At 38.0% G+C, this 23,815-nt stretch overlaps 4 non-coding genes across 4 annotated transcripts; 2 read left to right on the top strand and 2 right to left on the bottom strand.

Annotated features, from left to right (window-relative positions):
- The first annotated feature begins 1,314 nt into the window (after window positions 1–1,314).
- trnay-gua (transfer RNA tyrosine (anticodon GUA)) lies at window positions 1,315–1,403 on the top strand. Its single transcript is given in 2 exon segments — window positions 1,315–1,351; window positions 1,368–1,403. It is a non-coding gene; the product is annotated as a tRNA-Tyr (tRNA).
- An 84-nt stretch (window positions 1,404–1,487) lies between these two features.
- trnae-cuc (transfer RNA glutamic acid (anticodon CUC)) lies at window positions 1,488–1,559 on the bottom strand. The gene has a single exon. It is a non-coding gene; the product is annotated as a tRNA-Glu (tRNA).
- A 14,101-nt stretch (window positions 1,560–15,660) lies between these two features.
- On the top strand, window positions 15,661–15,749 carry trnay-gua (transfer RNA tyrosine (anticodon GUA)). The gene is given in 2 exon segments: window positions 15,661–15,697; window positions 15,714–15,749. It is a non-coding gene; the product is annotated as a tRNA-Tyr (tRNA).
- Window positions 15,750–15,832: 83 nt separating this feature from the next.
- On the bottom strand, window positions 15,833–15,904 carry trnae-cuc (transfer RNA glutamic acid (anticodon CUC)). The gene has a single exon. It is a non-coding gene; the product is annotated as a tRNA-Glu (tRNA).
- Window positions 15,905–23,815: the final 7,911 nt, after the last annotated feature.

The following is a 23,815-nucleotide window of genomic DNA, read 5'->3' as shown; positions in this document are numbered from 1 at the left end:
TCAGCAACTGGACATAGCCAGGATAAGGCCAGAATTTATTGTCCAGTGACAGAGACGAAACAGCAGTTGCTCAAAAAAGATTATGTTGCATATAGTGCTTGTATTCTTACAAAGTTACATGTATTTTATATTTCAACATTTGATGTTTAAATAGTATTTTTCTGTTTTGTTTATAGTTTAATATATTGCTATTTTATAATTTGTCACTTGTATTTATTATTAGGGTACATGTATTAAATAATGTATTATTTGAATTGTATTTGCTCATTATTCAACTGCTGCTATACGTACTGTATTATCTCTTTGCACTGTCTTTTGTCTTGCACTGTTAGCACCAAGTTGCACACAATGTACTTTATGAAGCTAGGACAGCTTACTTTCCGTCCTTAGCTCTGTGTTTTGTAATTATGTTATGTTGTTTATGTAGCACCAGGGTCCTGGAGGAACGTGGTCTCATTTCACTGTGTACTGCATCAGCTATATGTGTTCAAAAGGACAATAAAAGATTCTTGACCTGACTTGAATGTATTCTTTGTTTTATCATTATAAGTTTATTTAGGTGTGTGCTTCAACATATATATTTAATAATATAAATATTGGTAGTTTTTTGTTCATAGATTTCTATACTTTGTTAGTATTTTATAATAATTTATCACTTATGTATATTGTTATGGTGTGTGTCTTGTGCTGTATTCTTATCTATGTAAAATAAAAAAAGACAATATTTCTAACAGTACGTACTGAGCCATATTTTACAGATAATTAAATAATCAAAGTCAACTAACTACACAGGAGTTAGAACTTGACTCATTTTGACAGCAGGAAGGTTTCTGTAGACTAACAGTTGCCATTTTCTAAACTGAATTAAATTATATAAATTAATTTAATCCTTGTCTGAAGTGGGATTCGGTCGGTCTGGGTCGATGTGGATGGGAGGGGGACTTATTTTTAGCACATATTTTTAAAAAAATTACAAAACAGGTGCATATGAATCACACGTGGCACTCTGTCTCTCCTTTGCTTTCTTCCTTTCTTTCTCTTCTTCTCTTTTTTCTCTTTTCTTCTCTTTTTTCTTCCTTCCCCTCCTTTCCCATTTTTTTCCTTTCTTCCCCACCCGAAACAGACTATGGTTCCCCAGCTTCGGCACAGCTGGTAGAAGCGGAGAGAAGGGTCCAACAACGACAAGCACATTTATAGGCCCCAGTAAATCTGGCCTAGTGCCCCTGAAACCGCTGCACTACATGGCTCGTAACAGACAAAATCGCCAGGGGTCCTGTTTGCCAGGTCGCTGCCCAAAGATGGCCCTGCACCCGCCCTTCGATAGCTCAGCTGGTAGAGCGGAGGACTGTAGGTGCTTATAAATGGACATCCTTAGGTCGCTGGTTCAAATCCGGCTCGAAGGACAGCTTTTACTAGCCGCCGGGAAGTTTCCAGTGAACCCACTTCTTGCAGCTGCTAGCTCTAGCCGGACACGAAAAATAGTTCGCTTCCCTGGCCGGGAATCAAACCCGGGCCGCGGCGGTGAGAGCGCCGAATCCTAGCCACTAGACCACCAGGGAGACACAAACAGGTGTGTGGGCCTCGTGCAGCTGTGCGCAGCACCCAGGATTGGCCTCTAGTGGCAATTTACGGCAATTCCGGATGAGTTACACCTGAGGAAACAGCAGTTTAAACAATTCGCTTTAAGATCAACAGAATGTCTGCACAGACTGTCTCAAAAGACTTAAAAGAGGTCCCACCTCTCAGCTGCAGGGTCACCAGTTTGCAGTCTGTCCGGAGTCCCCGTGCGTGTACACTGGGTGTTCTCCGGTTTCCTCTCACCTGCAAAAGACACGCCAGTAGGTGGATAGGCTGAAACAAATCGCTATTAGGTATGAGCGAGGGCGTGAATGTATTTGCGCAGTGCCCTGTGATGAGCTGGCGAGCCATGTGGGGTGTACTGCTAACCGATCAGGTCTAGACGAGAACAGGTATTTCTGTCCTACGGAAAAGCTTTGACATGCAGCGATGCACACAAACGTTCACATCTGCCCGTTTTGGCCCATCGCTTTTGAGGCACCTGGTGGACAGGGTGAAACCCTGTGCATTAGATAGATAGATAGATAGATAGATAGATAGATAGACAGACAGATAGATAGATAGATAGATAGATAGATAGATAGATAGATAGATAGATAGATAGATAGATAGATAGATAGATAGATAGATAGATAGATAGATAGATAGATAGATAGATAGATAGATTCAACTTCATTGTCATTGCAGAGTGCAGGTACATAGCAATGAAATGCTGTTTAGCATCTACCAGAAGTACAAATAATAGAAATTCTGCCAATGAACAAGTGCAGATAAATATGTAAATATGTACATCGATAAATAAGGCTATGTCAGAGTGTGCATAGAGAAGTATGTGCAAGTAGTATTTACAGTAGATAAAGTGACAGGTGTAATTATAATTGTGCTAAAAATGTGTACATTATGTACAATGTTTGTACAACAGTAACAGATAATATACATATATTATATAGTATGTATAAATATAGTATATGTAAATTCATATAAATAGAGACAAATAGATAATACTAGGTGTAATCTATGAAATGGACAATATGTACATTAATTATATTACACACTGAGAAAAACTTATATTATAACAGAATGTACAACAGAATGTTTAACAGAGAAAAATATTATATTAACAGAATGTACAGAGTGGAGCAGAACTGTAAAGTGGTAAGTGTAGAAAGACATGAGTGTCCTAGCGGTGTAGTGTAGAGTTCAGTAGTTTTATGGTTGAAGGAAAAAAACTGGCCCTAAACCTACTGGTTCTGGTGAGGATGGACCTGTATCTCCTCCTGGATGGAAGGTTGAACAGTTTGTGACTCGGGTGGGAGGAGTCTTTGATTATTTTGTGTGCTCTGCGCAGACATCTACTGTGGTGAAGAGACCCAATGGCAGGTAGTTGGGTGCCGATGATGCGTTGGGCGGTTTTCACAACCCTTTGCAATGATTTCTTTTCACACATCGTGGAGCTGCCATGCCACACTGTGATGGAGCTCGTCAAGATGCTCTCAATGATGCAGCGGTAAAAGTTGGTCAGGATCTTGGGGGATAGGTGAACTTTCTTCAGTCTCCTTAGGAAGTAAAGACGCTGTTGCGCCTTCCGAACCAGAGTTGAGGTGTTCAGATGCCAGGACAGATCCTCAGAGATGTGGACACCCAGGAACTTAAAGCTGGAGACACGCTCAACTTCAGACCCGTTGATGTAAATAGGGGAATGTCTGCTGCTGTTAGATTTCTGGAAGGTCTGGAGAAAGTGCAGGCCACTCCATTTGAGGTACCCCAGCCTCCAGCAGCTGTTCCCTAATGATGCGACCTCGTTGAGCCGGAGGATTGTCGTCCATGATGAAGAAATTAGGCCTGTGTTGTTCATGCAGGGGCACAATAACTGGATTAATGATGTTATTCAGGTAGTATTGGCTTGTCACTGTACCATTCACAAGATGTAGGGCAGTTCTGTATTGAGTAGACACACTTGCCCAGACTGTAACACCACCACAACAGTGGCTGATGCATAGCGCTCTCCTTGACGTCTCCAACATCGTTGGCAGCCATCATTTCTGCTCAACGTGAATTGACTTTCATCAGAGAACAGCACTGAGGTCCACTGGTCCCTCATCCAGCGTAAAAGCTCCCTGGCCCGACGCCTGTGCCTGGTGGTGTGGTCAGGTACCCTTTGCAGGTCGTCTAGCACACAGAACACATTGATGTAAATGGTTTCAAATGGTCTGACATGACACTTGGGTGCCTCTCATCTCCCTTAAATGTGCCTGGAGTTGAGTGGCATTCATCATCCAGTACCGCAGGGCACTGTTCACAATGAAGCGGGATGTGGCCAAAGGACGTCCACTTCTATGCCTTTCTGTGACTCTTCCAGTCTCTCTGTATCTCTTTTCGCAACCTGCTGATGACACTCTGTGACACTGTAAGCTCAGTGGCCACTTCCCTCTGAGAACATCCTGTCTGAAGCCTCGCAATGGTGAGGTACTGTTGATCAATTGTTAGGTATGGTCTTGGTGTCTCATGATGTCAAAATGTGAACAGCATGATGAAGAGGACTGTTTAAATACCAATTCTAATTGAACCAGAAAATGTATTGGTCGATTCATGGATCAAACACCAGTTGTGAATTTTGCCATTAAGCATCTTGTTAGAAAACAGCAAGTTATGCAAAAAGTACTGAAACACTGAACAGTTGGACATGTGCATTCAAAAGTGTAGAGAAGGTCAAATTAAGTTCACCTGTAAAGGTTATAGTGCATTTTAGGTGCATCCTGAAATTTCACCCAAAGCCGAATATCCTTAACTTTTTTTTTATTTATATTATTAAATCTATACTTAATAATATAAATATTGGTAGTTTTTCGTTTATAGATTTCTATACTTTGTTAGTATTTTATAATAATTCATCACTTATGTATATTGTTATGGTGTGTGTCAGACAATATTTCTAACAGTAGGTCATATTTTGCAGATAATTAAATAATTGAAGTCAACTAACTACACCGGACTTAGAACTTGACTCATTTTGACAGCAGGACTGTTTCTGTAGAATAACAGTTGCCATTTCTAAACAAAATGCAATATTTAATCCTTGTCTGAGGTGGGATTCGAGCCGGATCAGTGTGGATGGGAGGGGGACTTGAATTTTTTCTGATTTGTTTGTAAAAACGCACATTTTCTTCTCTTTTTTTCTCTTTTTCTCTCTTTCCCCTTCTTCCCCATTTTTTTCCTTTCTTCCCCACCCGAAACAGACTATTGTTCCCCAGCTTTTCTAAAAGAGCTTCTGGTAAAAGTCTGCTTTTCTTCGAAGCATTAAACAATACATGAGTAATAATTAGAGCTTAGAAACATTAGGCAATTACAAAGACTTTAAAACATTTGCATTGCTTAAATATGAAAGTTTACTATGCAAAGGTTTGTACCTTTTGTTCGGGGAAAAGTAACTAAGTCTTTTTCGCCTCTTCTCCTTCAGTAACTCTTTCTCCCTGATAAACAAAGTATAATTACTACACAGTATAAAAAATGTATAAATATAAATACTTCCTGTATGGGGCATGTTATACACAATGCTCTCATGTAAATCAGTTCATCCTCTAACTGTATGAAACTCTGACACAGAAATGTTTACCTATTATGGACATAAACAACAGAACAGGGCTGACTTTAGCATTAAAAAAAGAAATCTGTAAGAAGCTTGTAATTTCTCAGACACTCATGATCGCCATGTTTCTCTCAGCAATGTATGACAAGCAGACTCTGGATGCTAGTTTAATGTTAATTATATTAATGTCTTTATGAAAACCGCTGAAATGACGAGCAGCCAGAAAATGAGTAAGTAAATGAACAAAAATGAACCTGGCATACAACCGATTAGATTTTCTTCATTTTCAGCCCAAAAACTCAACTCTCTCAGTAACTAGTGAGAGCATATTAACAGCAGTAATCACACAGTGACACCTAGTGGTCAATCCAGGAAGCATTTTCCATTGCGATAATAATATTTAGTTCAGGATACCACAAAACCGACATGGACAATGTTCATAAGATAAATGCTTGAAGGTGCTGCAGACAGAAGCTGAAAAATAAAATAAAATAAATAAATTGTGTATCATGTAACTTTCCAGAAGAAGTTTGTAAAAGCAATCACTCACACTGATACAGCTCTTTAACTGTAAACTAAACTGCACACGATCCCTCTGAACATCAACTACTCAAAGAAATAAGTAACTAAACAAAATTAAAAAAAAGTTTAAAAAAAAATACAAATTCATCCTTTATTAATAAAAAAGTATTATTAATAATCAAAAATGTCAATAGTGGTAGTGTTTAAGACATTGTATATTATTTCCTAATTATGTAATAAATATCAATAATAATGAAGTTTATCTGTGTCAATTAATTTAGTCAAAACTTTATATCAGATTTTAATTGTGAATCATGATTTTGTTTCTGGCCCACGAGAGGGACACCAGGAGGAGGAAAGAAGAAAGTCCTGGTCAACAAAGCAGGTATGAATATTAATATCATGTCATGATGTCAGCAATGTACCTGGAGATCTGTTGATATTAAATTAATGAGGAATTGATATGAAACATTATATCTGTGTCAATGAATACAATCTAAACATTACACCACATGTAAAATGCAAATTCTTTTCAGAAGTAGATGAGGCTGAAAACTTGGTTCAGGCTGAAGCTGAGTCCGAAGCTGTAGAACCAGAGAACAGCACATCTGCTGTGGAAAGCACCAGCTGTGAAAAGGAGAAGAAGAAATGGACCAAAAGGGACACGAGGCAGAAGAAAGAAGAAAGTCCGGGTCATCAAAGCAGGTATTAATATCATGTCATGATATCGGTAATGTACCTGGTGATCTGCTGATATTAAATTAATGAGGAATTGAAGTGCAACATTTTATCTGTGTCAATGAATACAATCTAAACATTACATCATATTGAAAAAGCTAATCAAGATTTTTTTTTTTTTTAGAAGTGGATGAGGCTGAAAACATGGTTCAGGAAGAAGCTGAGGCTGAAGCTGTAGAAAGCAAGCCAGGCGATGCTCAACCAGAGAGCAGAAAATAAAGAAATTACCTGTCAACCAGGAAACAGCTTTTATATTAAACATCTGAAGATAAATTCTTAAAAATAGACTTTTTTGTTGTTACTGCTAATAAAATAAAAAATAAAAAACTGTTACATTTCACTCAGCTCAATAATGGCTTTCATTTCCTCTGGAGTTACTGCACAGCTCTTTATATCTACTGCTCATAGATCACTTCTTAAGCAGTGAATTCCTAAAGATTAATAAATAAAAACGATCATTTTAATAAGAACAGCTTAACTAAAACTGTGAAAATTGTGGTATTCACAGTGAATCTCCTTTATGATAATCCATCCGAGTGTCCCACACATTCATCTCATCAACCTCAGGATCAGACTTTACTGTCTAAGTACTGTCTTACTGTCTTTGTGAAACAACACACACACACATTATAATACTTCTTCTTCTTAATACTCTATTCAATAAACTTTCCATGAGGAGTGATTATTTCTGCACATGCACTTTTATAGCAGCTTTATATAATACAAGGTCCTCTGAAGGTATTCTGAATTGTTCATTTCAACATCTCTTTTCTGTTGTTTTATCAAGCAGCTTGGAACTGCAACAATAGTAAATCAAGAATGAAGCAGAAGTAAAGAATGTCACTTTTTATTTCTTTGTGGTTATTGGTCAGATGGATACTGTTGAAATGTGTCTAACAGACAGTTATACAGGGATAAATCTGCATTATGCAGTCTGTAGGCCTAAGACAAGATAAAGAGTACATAATTGTCTATGGAAAGAGAACAAGCTATTCAGGTGGTAAAAGAAAATACTGGTTCATTACCCAAAAGAAAATAAGAACATGAATGAATTAAATAACATGGAATAATGTTTTTTAACATGAATAAAATTTTACAAAATATTACATTTATTAAAAAGGATAGGTTAATAATAATGATATAATATCCATCTCATATAACACTTTTTCCAGGATTACGTCACAAACATTGCCTCTTTATGATCTGAGTAAGAGTTTCTCCCACATAATACACAAGTGATTGTTGCTCCCTGGATTTATTTATTGATGAAGATAGATGAAGATTCCTCCTTAGCATTACATGTCAATATTACAGATTATTACACAGATTTTAAATTATTACACAGTAGAGGTGTATCTAAAGGGGCAGGCCAGGAAGTCGGGGTGTCCGGCAACGAGGGTGCAGCTCCGGGATCAACAAAATCTGGGGTTGGGGGGGGCATTTAACTTACATGGCTGTAGTGAAGACAGGAGAGGATGGGAACAGAAAGAGACTTCCTATGACACTGACTTGTGTTTACCACTAACTCAAAAATCATGAGCAGTACACTGACCCTTTCTCTGGTCAGCGTGATACCTCATGTAGAAAAGGTGGGGAACAGAGCAGAGGGAAGGTTGAAGGCCTTATCCTATTATTTACATTACTATGATTACCAATTAATAATAATTACCTCATGTTTTTTATTTATACCACACCCCAGTAACTGTATAGTGTATTGTAAGACCTTCATCTTGTTTTATCACTTCAATGTGGAGCTCCATTCTTTTCTGCCATTGTGTTCATGCTTGTGTTTTTAGATTAAATAATATATTGTATAATACATAAATACATTATATAATATAAAATGCTATTTTTTACATTTTAGTGAACCATTTAAAAGAAATTCTTTAAAAAGGATCTGTATATAAGTGAAACATTCATTTTGTGTTGCTTTTTAAAGGAAAAATATACAGATATACTGATGACTAAAAATACTCAGAATGAGACTGAAATAGGAACAAATATAAAAATTTATTAAAATAAAGCATATAAGCACTATACAGATATAAGTTTACTTACAATCAATTCTACTTATCTATTTATGAACTATAGGGTATTTATGGGAATGAGGGAGTGGGACAGGAATAGAGGGATAGATTAATAAGGGATGATTATTAAGGGATAAGGGATCTTAAGATAGGGTTAAGCCCTTCTTCAGTCCTGGGGTTCACTGTACAACCTGTAGGAAAAAAAAGAGATTTTAAAAATATTACATTAATCTAAAATAGGAATAAAATTAATTCATACTCACATATGGAGAGCCTGAGCAATGTAGGAAAAAGAAGTGAGAGAAAAGAAGAAACATGAAATGAAACAGAGGAAGAAAAGATGAAGAGGGCAAAGGGAAAGACATTGCTCAGAGCTTCTCCAAAATGTTCATCATCTGCTGGACGTGCTGCTGGACGAGAATCTGTATTATGGAGGCTAAGGCTGCTGGGTTGCTGTAGAGCTCCAGAGGCTGAGTGAACAGTACTTCAAAAAGCTGTGTAAGGTGATCCTATTGACAAATGACACACAGATTCAACATAGTGTCACTGAGTTTAAGGTACAATCCTGAGAATTTGTGTATCGTGGCATCAGAAGATATTGGAACACTTACAATAAGCACTTTGAAGTACAGCTCTGCTGCAGGCTCCCACACGTCTATATCCCACATGCTGATGAGCTGAAGCAGGCGCTCCAAGAATCCTCCCTTAAACTTTAGAAAAGAAAGACAACAGACTTTTTGCCATGTTTTATCAGGATTAAAAAATAAGGGAAATCAAAATGAGGTAAAATAGACCATGTTCTGAAACTTAAATCTGATGAGACACTTACTAGCTGAGGTGTTGAGCCATTTTTAAAGAAGCCGAAGAGAATCAGCTCATAAAAAATATCCAGGAAGTTGTAGTGGTAGACCTGCACAGAGGAGTAAAGGTACAAAAAGAAATTAGCTTCACATATTGACGTTCAGTTTTCTATATTATCAAAATCTTTTCTGTTTAAACATCTGTCATTTCACACAGGCGTTTATTAGCTTACATCGGGCCCGGAGAGCTCTCCTTTAATCGAATCCTGATATGAAGGCGTCCTCAGGAATCGAATCAGGGCCTCGTATGCCAACTGCACACCAACTACATCCTGTTCAAACAAACAAGAAAATCTCTGTAACTCACTTTGGCTATGACTGAGTAACTGAAAGGATGTTCATCACAAAAATCAAACAGTCTTTCATCATTCTAAAGTCACCTGGTTGTTAGCTGCTGCCAGTCGCATGACAATCCTTTTTCCCACCACGAACAAGAAGTCCTGGATGTGGATGCTGGCAAGCAAAGTCTGAATATAAGACAGCACACAATATACGTTAAAGCAGAGTGGACTTTACCTGCGCAATAACAGCAGCTGAAGAAAGGTTTTGCTCACAGCGAACGCCTCACGGACAGCGGGCACCTTCAGGCCGATGTCAGTCACCCCTCTTTCTAAGAGATGGCAGCTAAGGAAGAAGAGATGTAAATGCTTAGTGTGTGTTAAACATACAATACACTATTACATCAATAAACAGTGAATAGGATCGTACCAAATAAAGGGCACCTCCATCTCCACCTCCTCCTCATTCTCCTGCAATCCGAATCATTAAATCATTAAAACTCACACAGTAAATTTTACAGCATCCGAACCAGGGGAATAGCAACATATGTAGATACACATCAGATCTGAAACTCGGAATTACCTCAGAGTCGTTCTGGTCATACTCCCAGGTGGAGGTGTATAGCTGCCCATCTCCAGCCACATACAGGTAATCGCAGGTTACCGTTTTAACGGTTTTGTGCTGAATAAAAAAATATATTGTCACTGCAGACAAATAAAAGTACATCTGACAAAATTCCAAAAGTTACTAACTACAATATACACTTCATGACAGTGCAATAAATTTACCGTGTTATAATGTGGCACGATGAACGATGTCTCCACTCGGTTACAGGAGATGAACTCTGTAACCCTCCCAGATTCAGACTTAAAAGAACAATTTAAAGTGAACACAATTAGTCACTGCAATTAGCAAAAGTTTCCTAATGCCACAACGAATAATCCCTTGCCTGTATGCCAGAGAAACAATCCTCTATGGTGGTATGATAAGGGAATCCCTGCAAATGACAAATAGCTGGAACTCAAGATCTATTTCACAAACGTGAGCATCTAATAATCATCAAGGTCAATTCTCTTCCTCAGAATAATCAAGTCTGTGATTACCAGGTGAGTCAAGCAGTGTGTCGTGGTGGTTTTAAACCAACACAGACGACTCTGTGGGCCCCTTATCATCCCCAAGAAGTAGGACTTCATGTCCACTGACTGGAAATAGAGAAACAAAACTAGACATCAGAACTTGTAAAGAAGGGTGTTTGTGTGTTTGTATCTCAGTTGCTGCACTGTAGAATACCTTAAACTGGGAGATGGAGGGGTCTGAAGAGAGGAACTGTATGTTTCGGTGGGCGCTGATCAGCTCACCAGCATCGAGTGGCTGTGTAAAGAAAAGCAGGAAGATCGTGAATGCTTCTGATCATAGCAGTTTCATACTAATATTCTATAGCTTTCCTTAAAGCTCTGGTTACCAGAAAAACAGGTGAAGAGTCTTGGTCTTCTTCAGTAGGCAGCAGCTGAACAGTTGGCTCAACAACCTTAAAACACACAAACAAAATTAGTCAACGCAATTACCATAATTTTACAATGCCACAATGAATAGTCCCTTACCTGAATGCCAGTGAATCTACCCTCATAGCTGGTATAATAAGGGAATCCCTGCAAATGACAATTAGATGAAATTCAAGACCCACATTTCAACAAAATGCTAAAAACCATGTCAATTTAAAAATGTCCATTCCCTTCACCAGAGTAATAAAGACTGTGATTACCTCGAGAGTCAAGCAGCATGTCTCTGCAGTGTCAAAGCAGTAGAGCCGACTCTCTGGACCCCTTATCATTCCAGCTATGTCTCTTCTAATGTCCACTGGCTAGAAATAGAGAAACAAAAGTAAACATTAGAACTTGTAAAGAAGGGTGTTTGTGTGTTTGTATCTCAGCTGCAGCACTGTAGAATACCCCAGACTGGGAGAGGGAGGAGTCTGCAGACACGCACTGGACATCGCGGCAGGCGTTGTTCGGCTCATCAGCATCGAGCGGCTGTGAAATGGAGAGCATGAAGATCATAAGTGCTTCTTATCAAATCAGATTCATACTAACACTCTTAACAGTAAACACAACCTTGTAAAATCTATTGATTGGTTTTAGTAAATAAATGAATGATTTGTTTACCAGAATGACAGCTGAAGGCTCGTCCTGAGGTTCGGGGGGCAGCAGCTGCAGGATTGGCTCAACGACCTTAACGTGCACACACACACACACACACACACTTAGACAAAAGTGACCTACAGGTTTCAAATGAAGCTAAATATTACTATTTATCAGACACATACCTGGAGGACAGAGGGAGTACCTACTGATTCCCCCAGCACATCCACAGGCTCTGTAATAAAATCACTTTTATGGGACTCAGAATTCTGACTCTTCAATTACACATCAAACTTTCCTATTAATGCTTAATAACCTGTCAAGTTTGATAATTAGTTAACTTGTGAAGAAACAGACAAATTGTAGCAATCAGATTGTGTAAATTCACTGTACATGTGAACTGATTAAACTCTCTAAAACCTCCTGCCCCTGTCCACCACCCAAATCTATACAAATATTATACTGTGTAATTATTAAAACTGAGTTCATCAAGCTAACTAGCTTCATACTCACTATGATATTGTGTAAATAAAATGATTAGTGAAGTTCTCTAGGTAGATAACATACACCTGTAACCAAGCCCTTTAGGAGAGCTGATTAATCAGTAGTCTAAACATGATTTAGTGTAAAACCAGTAGTCAGGGTTGTTAAAAGTCACTTTTTAATGGGGATGAATATTATATTGTAGAAATAAATGAAATTCTCGTTGTTCAAGCTCATCAACTCGGTTCAGGATTTTAGTGTCTTTAAACCAACAGCCAAGTTCGCTAGCAGCTTAACTAACATTAGGCTAAACATTATATTTATATTATATTTACCAATTAATTGCGTAATAATTACAACAAATAGACAGGTTCTCTAGAGCTTGAGAATATGATAAGTCCAACTATTACAGTGTCATTTAAATCGCTAAAAATCGGCTAAAGTCTGTTAGCGCGCTAGCTGGAGAATCACAAGGCTAAGCATGATTTAGTGTAAAACCAGTAGCCAGGGCTGTTAAAAGTGACCTACTAACAGGGTAAATAATTCATTGTAGAAATAAAATACATTCTTGAACCAAGTTTAAGGACTTTATTGTGTAATTTAAACCAGTAGCCAAGTTCGCTAGCACGATAACTAGCATGAGGCTAATTGTTAGCAGTAGATGAGGTCGCTTGTTAGCTACATAACATTAGACTGTAACACTGTACCTTCTACTGGATTCATTGTAAAATCAGTGAGACAATAAAATCACGAGGTAGGATAAAGCTCCTCCTACCTTGAGGAAGCTCAGTGTGGTCAGGAGGAGCTCTTTCTGTCCGGAGGCTGCGGTAAATGAAGTATCCCGCACCGGCAGACAGAGTGACCAGACCCGCAGCACAGGCGATCTCACCCAGAGTCCAGTTCTTCAGTCCCTGAAGAAATCCTCGGATAGACATGGTGTGTTCAGAAGTCCTTCGTTGAAAGTCGCTGATTGTAGAGTTGACTTGTAGAGTTGTAGATCTGTAGAGTTGTGGTGATGGAGACGATGTTTATCTGTTGCCACGCAGAAACTCAATGCAGGTTTTGACTTGAAACTACTCGATGAACGCGTCATCACCATGGAGACAGTTTAAATACAAATAAACCACTCTACAGCAGCGATGACGCAGATGACGTCAAAGATGAAGAGATGCGACCCCACGTGCGCATTGGGGTCCACGGAGATGATGATGATGTTTGTTATTATTATTATTATTATTATTATTATTGTTATTATTATTATTATTGTTAGTCTTGTTATCGTCACTATTTATCATTATTATTATTAGTGTGATTGCGTCAGCTAGAGTGAGTGAAGAGGTTTGTTTTTTTTAATTCGTATCGTCTTTAAACTGACATTTAAGCAGAGCGCACACGCTGGTTCGTTTAGACTTCATATTTTAACTTTAGTTTGTGTTTATTATTCGATAATTTTTTGCAATAGCTTTATAGATAATAGATCATTTTTGAAATAACTTTTGGAGTATTATAATCATGTGCTGTGAGTAACCTTAATTTTTAGGAGGATTTGGAACATTATACCGCCCCAGGTAAGAGCTGTTTTTTGTTTAAATCCATGCCTCGATGTGTATCATGTATTGATAAGTGTTATAAATAAACAAAAAAATTATACATCATAGTGTACTGGTATTATTCATCATAGTGTACTGGTATTATTCATCATAGTGTACTGGTATTATTCATCATAGTGTACTGGTATTATTCATCTCAGTATATTACATCTGAAATATCTCACCTAAACTCTTTACCCACTGCTTAAATTTTACTGCCATATATGTAGACTGTTAATGTATATTTTTTTCATCATGTTTTAGTCATACTGGCGCAAGCTGGTGCTGTTTCCATCGAGCCCAGCACTTTTATCAAGCATGGTCCCCACACCGAACCCACATTCGGACCCTGGACATGGACCCTGGAGCCTCAGCAACCAGCACTCCCCAGCCCAGCAGTACTCCACCCTACGTGATGGTCCATCAACCAAGCCGTGTTCCTCCAACAGCATTTCAACCATCTGTGCCATGTCAACCACGTGCATACATTAAGTGAAGGCTGACACTTGCGGAAAGTGTGGTCGTTCTAGGACATCAGCAACTGGACATAGCCAGGACAAGGCCAGAATTTATTGTCCAGTGACAGAGACGAAACAGCAGTTGCTCAAAAAAATAAAGAAAATATAGATTATGTTGCATATAGTGCTTGTATTCTTACAAAGTTACATGTATTTTATATTTCAACATTTGATGTTTAAATAGTATTTTTCTGTTTTGTTTATAGTTTAATATATTGCTATTTTATAATTTGTCACTTGTATTTATTATTAGGGTACATGTATTAAATAATGTATTATTTGAATTGTATTTGCTCATTATTCAACTGCTGCTATACGTACTGTATTATCTCTTTGCACTGTCTTTTGTCTTGCACTGTTAGCACCAAGTTGCACACAATGTACTTTATGAAGCTAGGACAGCTTACTTTCCGTCCTTAGCTCTGTGTTTTGTAATTATGTTATGTTGTTTATGTAGCACCAGGGTCCTGGAGGAACGTGGTCTCATTTCACTGTGTACTGCATCAGCTATATGTGTTCAAAAGGACAATAAAAGATTCTTGACCTGACTTGAATGTATTCTTTGTTTTATCATTATAAGTTTATTTAGGTGTGTGCTTCAACATATATATTTAATAATATAAATATTGGTAGTTTTTTGTTCATAGATTTCTATACTTTGTTAGTATTTTATAATAATTTATCACTTATGTATATTGTTATGGTGTGTGTCTTGTGCTGTATTCTTATCTATGTAAAATAAAAAAAGACAATATTTCTAACAGTACGTACTGAGCCATATTTTACAGATAATTAAATAATCAAAGTCAACTAACTACACAGGAGTTAGAACTTGACTCATTTTGACAGCAGGAAGGTTTCTGTAGACTAACAGTTGCCATTTCTAAACTGAATTAAATTATATAAATTAATTTAATCCTTGTCTGAAGTGGGATTCGGTCGGTCTGGGTCGATGTGGATGGGAGGGGGACTTATTTTTAGCACATATTTTTAAAAAAATTACAAAACAGGTGCATATGAATCACACGTGGCACTCTGTCTCTCCTTTGCTTTCTTCCTTTCTTTCTCTTCTTCTCTTTTTTCTCTTTTCTTCTCTTTTTTCTTCCTTCCCCTCCTTTCCCATTTTTTTCCTTTCTTCCCCACCCGAAACAGACTATGGTTCCCCAGCTTCGGCACAGCTGGTAGAGCGGAGAGAAGGGTCCAACAACGACAAGCACATTTATAGGCCCCAGTAAATCTGGCCTAGTGCCCCTGAAACCGCTGCACTACATGGCTCGTAACAGACAAAATCGCCAGGGGTCCTGTTTGCCAGGTCGCTGCCCAAAGATGGCCCTGCACCCGCCCTTCGATAGCTCAGCTGGTAGAGCGGAGGACTGTAGGTGCTTATAAATGGACATCCTTAGGTCGCTGGTTCAAATCCGGCTCGAAGGACAGCTTTTACTAGCCGCCGGGAAGTTTCAGTGAACCCACTTCTTGCAGCTGCTAGCTCTAGCCGGACACGAAAAATAGTTCGCTTCCCTGGCCGGGAATCGAACCCGGGCCGCGGCGGTGAGAGCGCCGAATCCTAGCCACTAGACCACCAGGGAGACACAAACAGGTGTGTGGGCCTCGTGCAGCTGTGCGCAGCACCCAGGATTGGCCTCTAGTGGCAATTTACGGCAATTCCGGATGAGTTACACCTGAGGAAACAGCAGTTTAAACAATTCGCTTTAAGATCAACAGAATGTCTGCACAGACTGTCTCAAAAGACTTAAAAGAGGTCCCACCTCTCAGCTGCAGGGTCACCAGTTTGCAGTCTGTCCGGAGTCCCCGTGCGTGTACACTGGGTGTTCTCCGGTTTCCTCTCACCTGCAAAAGACACGCCAGTAGGTGGATAGGCTGAAACAAATCGCTATTAGGTATGAGCGAGGGCGTGAATGTATTTGCGCAGTGCCCTGTGATGAGCTGGCGAGCCATGTGGGGTGTACTGCTAACCGATCAGGTCTAGACGAGAACAGGTATTTCTGTCCTACGGAAAAGCTTTGACATGCAGCGATGCACACAAACGTTCACATCTGCCCGTTTTGGCCCATCGCTTTTGAGGCACCTGGTGGACAGGGTGAAACCCTGTGCATTAGATAGATAGATAGATAGATAGATAGATAGATAGATAGATAGATAGACAGACAGATAGATAGATAGATAGATAGATAGATAGATAGATAGATAGATAGATAGATAGATAGATAGATAGATAGATTCAACTTCATTGTCATTGCAGAGTGCAGGTACATGGCAATGAAATGCTGTTTAGCATCTACCAGAAGTACAAATAATAGAAATTCTGCCAATGAACAAGTGCAGATAAATATGTAAATATGTACATCGATAAATAAGGCTATGTCAGAGTGTGCATAGAGAAGTATGTGCAAGTAGTATTTACAGTAGATAAAGTGACAGGTGTAATTATAATTGTGCTAAAAATGTGTACATTATGTACAATGTTTGTACAACAGTAACAGATAATATACATATATTATATAGTATGTATAAATATAGTATATGTAAATTCATATAAATAGAGAAAAATAGATAATACTAGGTGTAATCTATGAAATGGACAATATGTACATTAATTATATTACACACTGAGAAAAACTTATATTATAACAGAATGTACAACAGAATGTTTAACAGAGAAAAATATTATATTAACAGAATGTACAGAGTGGAGCAGAACTGTAAAGTGGTAAGTGTAGAAAGACATGAGTGTCCTAGCGGTGTAGTGTAGAGTTCAGTAGTTTTATGGTTGAAGGAAAAAAACTGGCCCTAAACCTACTGGTTCTGGTGAGGATGGACCTGTATCTCCTCCTGGATGGAAGGTTGAACAGTTTGTGACTCGGGTGGGAGGAGTCTTGATTATTTTGTGTGCTCTGCGCAGACATCTACTGTGGTGAAGAGACCCAATGGCAGGTAGTTGGGTGCCGATGATGCGTTGGGCGGTTTTCACAACCCTTTGCAATGATTTCTTTTCACACATCGTGGAGCTGCCATGCCACACTGTGATGGAGCTCGTCAAGATGCTCTCAATGATGCAGCGGTAAAAGTTGGTCAGGATCTTGGGGGATAGGTGAACTTTCTTCAGTCTCCTTAGGAAGTAAAGACGCTGTTGCGCCTTCCGAACCAGAGTTGAGGTGTTCAGATGCCAGGACAGATCCTCAGAGATGTGGACACCCAGGAACTTAAAGCTGGAGACACGCTCAACTTCAGACCCGTTGATGTAAATAGGGGAATGTCTGCTGCTGTTAGATTTCTGGAAGGTCTGGAGAAAGTGCAGGCCACTCCATTTGAGGTACCCCAGCCTCCAGCAGCTGTTCCCTAATGATGCGACCTCGTTGAGCCGGAGGATTGTCGTCCATGATGAAGAAATTAGGCCTGTGTTGTTCATGCAGGGGCACAATAACTGGATTAATGATGTTATTCAGGTAGTATTGGCTTGTCACTGTACCATTCACAAGATGTAGTTCTGTATTGAGTAGACACACCTGCCCAGACTGTAACACCACCACAACAGTGGATGATGCATAGCGCTCTCCTTGACGTCTCCAACATCGTTGGCAGCCATCATTTCTGCTCAACGTGAATTGACTTTCATCAGAGAACAGCACTGAGGTCCACTGGTCCCTCATCCAGCGTAAAAGCTCCCTGGCCCGACGCCTGTGCCTGGTGGTGTGGTCAGGTACCCTTTGCAGGTCGTCTAGCACACAGAACACATTGATGTAAACGGTTTCAAATGGTCTGACATGACACTTGGGTGCCTCTCATCTCCCTTAAATGTGCCTGGAGTTGAGTGGCATTCATCATCCGGTACCGCAGGGCACTGTTCACAATGAAGCGGTCATCAACGCGGGATGTGGCCAAAGGACGTCCACTTCTATGCCTTTCTGTGACTCTTCCAGTCTCTCTGTATCTCTTTCGCAACCTGCTGATGACACTCTGTGACACTCTAAGCTCAGTGGCCACTTCCCTCTGAGAACATCCTGTCTGAAGCCTCGCAATGGTGAGGTACTGTTGATCAATTGTTAGGTATGGTCTTGGTGTCTCATGATGTCAAAATGTGAACAGCATGATGAAGAGGACTGTTTAAATACCAATTCTAATTGAACCAGAAAATGTATTGGTCGATTCATGGATCAAACACCAGTTGTGAATTTTGCCATTAAGCATCTTGTTAGAAAACAGCAAGTTATGCAAAAAGTACTGAAACACTGAACAGTTGGACATGTGCATTCAAAAGTGTAGAGAAGGTCAAATTAAGTTCACCTGTAAAGGTTATAGTGCATTTTAGGTGCATCCTGAAATTTCACCCAAAGCCGAATATCCTTAACTTTTTTTTAATTTATATTATTAAATCTATACTTAATAATATAAATATTGGTAGTTTTTCGTTTATAGATTTCTATACTTTGTTAGTATTTTATAATAAATCATCACTTATGTATATTGTTATGGTGTGTGTCAGACAATATTTCTAACAGTAGGTCATATTTTGCAGATAATTAAATAATTGAAGTCAGCTAACTACACAGGACTTAGAACTTGACTCATTTTGACAGCAGGACTGTTTCTGTAGAATAACAGTTGCCATTTCTAAACAGAATGCAATATTTAATCCTTGTCTGAGGTGGGATTCGAGCCGGATCAGTGTGGATGGGAGGGGGACTTGAATTTTTTCTGATTTGTTTGTAAAAACGCACATTTTCTTCTCTTTTTTTCTCTTTTTCTCTCTTTCCCCTTCTTCCCCATTTTTTTCCTTTCTTCCCGACCCGAAACAGATTATTGTTCCCCAGCTTTTCTAAAAGAGCTTCTGGTAAAAGTCTGCTTTTCTTCGAAGCATTAAACAATACATGAGTAATAATTAGAGCTTAGAAACATTAGGCAATTACAAAGACTTTAAAACATTTGCATTGCTTAAATATGAAAGTTTACTATGCAAAGGTTTGTACCTTTTGTTCGGGGAAAAGTAACTAAGTCTTTTTCGCCTCTTCTCCTTCAGTAACTCTTTCTCCCTGATAAACAAAGTATAATTACTACACAGTATAAAAAATGTATAAATATAAATACTTCCTGTATGGGGCATGTTATACACAATGCTCTCATGTAAATCAGTTCATCCTCTAACTGTATGAAACTCTGACACAGAAATGTTTACCTATTATGGACATAAACAACAGAACAGGGCTGACTTTAGCATTAAAAAAAGAAATCTGTAAGAAGCTTGTAATTTCTCAGACACTCATGATCGCCATGTTTCTCTCAGCAATGTATGACAAGCAGACTCTGGATGCTAGTTTAATGTTAATTATATTAATGTCTTTATGAAAACCGCTGAAATGACGAGCAGCCAGAAAATGAGTAAGTAAATGAACAAAAATGAACCTGGCATACAACCGATTAGATTTTCTTCATTTTCAGCCCAAAAACTCAACTCTCTCAGTAACTAGTGAGAGCATATTAACAGCAGTAATCACACAGTGACACCTAGTGGTCAATCCAGGAAGCATTTTCCATTGTGATAATAATATTTAGTTCAGGATACCACAAAACCGACATGGACAATGTTCATAAGATAAATGCTTGAAGGTGCTGCAGACAGAAGCTGAAAAATAAAATAAAATAAATAAATTGTGTATCATGTAACTTTCCAGAAGAAGTTTGTAAAAGCAATCACTCACACTGATACAGCTCTTTAACTGTAAACTAAACTGCACACGATCCCTCTGAACATCAACTACTCAAAGAAATAAGTAACTAAACAAAATTAAAAAAAAGTTTAAAAAAAATACAAATTCATCCTTTATTAATAAAAAAGTATTATTAATAATCAAAAATGTCAATAGTGGTAGTGTTTAAGACATTGTATATTATTTCCTAATTATGTAATAAATATCAATAATAATGAAGTTTATCTGTGTCAATTAATTTAGTCAAAACTTTATATCAGATTTTAATTGTGAATCATGATTTTGTTTCTGGCCCACGAGAGGGACACCAGGAGGAGGAAAGAAGAAAGTCCTGGTCAACAAAGCAGGTATGAATATTAATATCATGTCATGATGTCAGCAATGTACCTGGAGATCTGTTGATATTAAATTAATGAGGAATTGATATGAAACATTATATCTGTGTCAATGAATACAATCTAAACATTACACCACATGTAAAATGCAAATTCTTTTCAGAAGTAGATGAGGCTGAAAACTTGGTTCAGGCTGAAGCTGAGTCCGAAGCTGTAGAACCAGAGAACAGCACATCTGCTGTGGAAAGCACCAGCTGTGAAAAGGAGAAGAAGAAATGGACCAAAAAGGGACACGAGGCAGAAGAAAGAAGAAAGTCCGGTTCATCAAAGCAGGTATTAATATCATGTCATGATGTCGGTAATGTACCTGGTGATCTGCTGATATTAAATTAATGAGGAATTGAAGTGCAACATTTTATCTGTGTCAATGAATACAATCTAAACATTACATCATATTGAAAAAGCTAATCAAGATTTTTTTTTTTAGAAGTGGATGAGGCTGAAAACATGGTTCAGGAAGAAGCTGAGGCTGAAGCTGTAGAAAGCAAGCCAGGCGATGCTCAACCAGAGAGCAGAAAATAAAGAAATTACCTGTCAACCAGGAAACAGCTTTTATATTAAACATCTGAAGATAAATTCTTAAAAATAGACTTTTTTTGTTGTTACTGCTAATAAAATAAAAAATAAAAAACTGTTACATTTCACTCAGCTCAATAATGGCTTTCATTTCCTCTGGAGTTACTGCACAGCTCTTTATATCTACTGCTCATAGATCACTTCTTAAGCAGTGAATTCCTAAAGATTAATAAATAAAAACGATCATTTTAATAAGAACAGCTTAACTAAAACTGTGAAAATTGTGGTATTCACAGTGAATCTCCTTTATGATAATCCATCCGAGTGTCCCACACATTCATCTCATCAACCTCAGGATCAGACTTTACTGTCTAAGTACTGTCTTACTGTCTTTGTGAAACAACACACACACACACACACACATTATAATACTTCTTCTTCTTAATACTCTATTCAATAAACTTTCCATGAGGAGTGATTATTTCTGCACATGCACTTTTATAGCAGCTTTATATAATACAAGGTCCTCTGAAGGTATTCTGAATTGTTCATTTCAACATCTCTTTTCTGTTGTTTTATCAAGCAGCTTGGAACTGCAACAATAGTAAATCAAGAATGAAGCAGAAGTAAAGAATGTCACTTTTATTTCTTTGTGGTTATTGGTCAGATGGATACTGTTGAAATGTGTCTAACAGACAGTTATACAGGGATAAATCTGCATTATGCAGTCTGTAGGCCTAAGATAAGATAAAGAGTACATAATTGTCTATGGAAAGAGAACAAGCTATTCAGGTGGTAAAAGAAAATACTGGTTTATTACCCAAAAGAAAATAAGAACATGAATGAATTAAATAACATGGAATAATGTTTTTTAACATGAATAAAATTTTACAAAATATTACATTTATTAAAAAGGATAGGTTAATAATAATGATATAATATCCATCTCATATAACACTTTTTCCAGGATTACGTCACAAACATTGCCTCTTTATGATCTGAGTAAGAGTTTCTCCCACATAATACACAAGTGATTGTTGCTCCCTGGATTTATTTATTGATGAAGATAGATGAAGATTCCTCCTTAGCATTACATGTCAATATTACAGATTATTACACAGATTTTAAATTATTACACAGTAGAGGTGTATCTAAAGGGGCAGGCCAGGAAGTCGGGGTGTCCGGCAACGAGGGTGCAGCTCCGGGATCAACAAAATCTGGGGTTGGGGGGGCATTTAACTTACATGGCTGTAGTGAAGACAGGAGAGGATGGGAACAGAAAGAGACTTCCTATGACACTGACTTGTGTTTACCACTAACTCAAAAATCATGAGCAGTACACTGACCCTTTCTCTGGTCAGCGTGATACCTCATGTAGAAAAGGTGGGGAACAGAGCAGAGGGAAGGTTGAAGGCCTTATCCTATTATTTACATTACTATGATTACCAATTAATAATAATTACCTCATGTTTTTTATTTATACCACACCCCAGTAACTGTATAGTGTATTGTAAGACCTTCATCTTGTTTTATCACTTCAATGTGGAGCTCCATTCTTTTCTGCCATTGTGTTCATGCTTGTGTTTTTAGATTAAATAATATATTGTATAATACATAAATACATTATATAATATAAAATGCTATTTTTTACATTTTAGTGAACCATTTAAAAGAAATTCTTTAAAAAGGATCTGTATATAAGTGAAACATTCATTTTGTGTTGCTTTTTAAAGGAAAAATATACAGATATACTGATGACTAAAAATACTCAGAATGAGACTGAAATAGGAACAAATATAAAAATTTATTAAAATAAAGCATATAAGCACTATACAGATATAAGTTTATTTACAATCAATTCTACTTATCTATTTATGATCTATAGGGTATTTATGGGAATGAGGGAGTGGGACAGGAATAGAGGGATAGATTAATAAGGGATGATTATTAAGGGATAAGGGATCTTAAGATAGGGTTAAGCCCTTCTTCAGTCCTGGGGTTCACTGTACAACCTGTAGGAAAAAAAAGAGATTTTAAAAATATTACATTAATCTAAAATAGGAATAAAATTAATTCATACTCACATATGGAGAGCCTGAGCAATGTAGGAAAAAGAAGTGAGAGAAAAGAAGAAACATGAAATGAAACAGAGGAAGAAAAGATGAAGAGGGCAAAGGGAAAGACATTGCTCAGAGCTTCTCCAAAATGTTCATCATCTGCTGGACGTGCTGCTGGACGAGAATCTGAACTATGGAGGCTAAGGCTGCTGGGTTGCTGTAGAGCTCCAGAGGCTGAGTGAACAGTACTTCAAAAAGCTGTGTAAGGTGATCCTATTGACAAATGACACACAGATTCAACATAGTGTCACTGAGTTTAAGGTACAATCCTGAGAATTTGTGTATCGTGGCATCAGAAGATATTGGAACACTTACAATAAGGTATAAAAAAAATATCCAGGAAGTTGTAGTGGTAGACCTGCACAGAGGACAAAGGTACAAAAAGAAATTAGCCTCACATATTGAAGTTCAGTTTTCTATATTATCAAAAACTTTTCTGTTTAAACATCTGTCATTTCACACAGGCGTTTATTAGCTTACATCGGGCCCGGAGAGCTCTCCTTTAATCGAATCCTGATATGAAGGCGTCCTCAGGAATCGAATCAGGGCCTCGTATGCCAACTGCACACCAACTACATCCTGTTCAAACAAACAAGAAAATCTCTGTATCTCACTTTGGCTATGACTGAGTAACTGAAAGGATGTTCATCACAAAAATCAAACAGTCTTTCATCATTCTAAAGTCACCTGGTTGTTAGCTGCTGCCAGTCGCATGACAATCCTTTTTCCCACCACGAACAAGAAGT

The sequence above is a fragment of the Hemibagrus wyckioides genome, linkage group LG07 (genome assembly GCF_019097595.1).
Source record: "Hemibagrus wyckioides isolate EC202008001 linkage group LG07, SWU_Hwy_1.0, whole genome shotgun sequence".
Classification (NCBI taxonomy): domain Eukaryota; kingdom Metazoa; phylum Chordata; class Actinopteri; order Siluriformes; family Bagridae; genus Hemibagrus; species Hemibagrus wyckioides.
The sequence above is the reverse complement of the archived record's forward strand: the minus strand, read 5'-3'. Positions and strand labels throughout refer to the sequence as shown.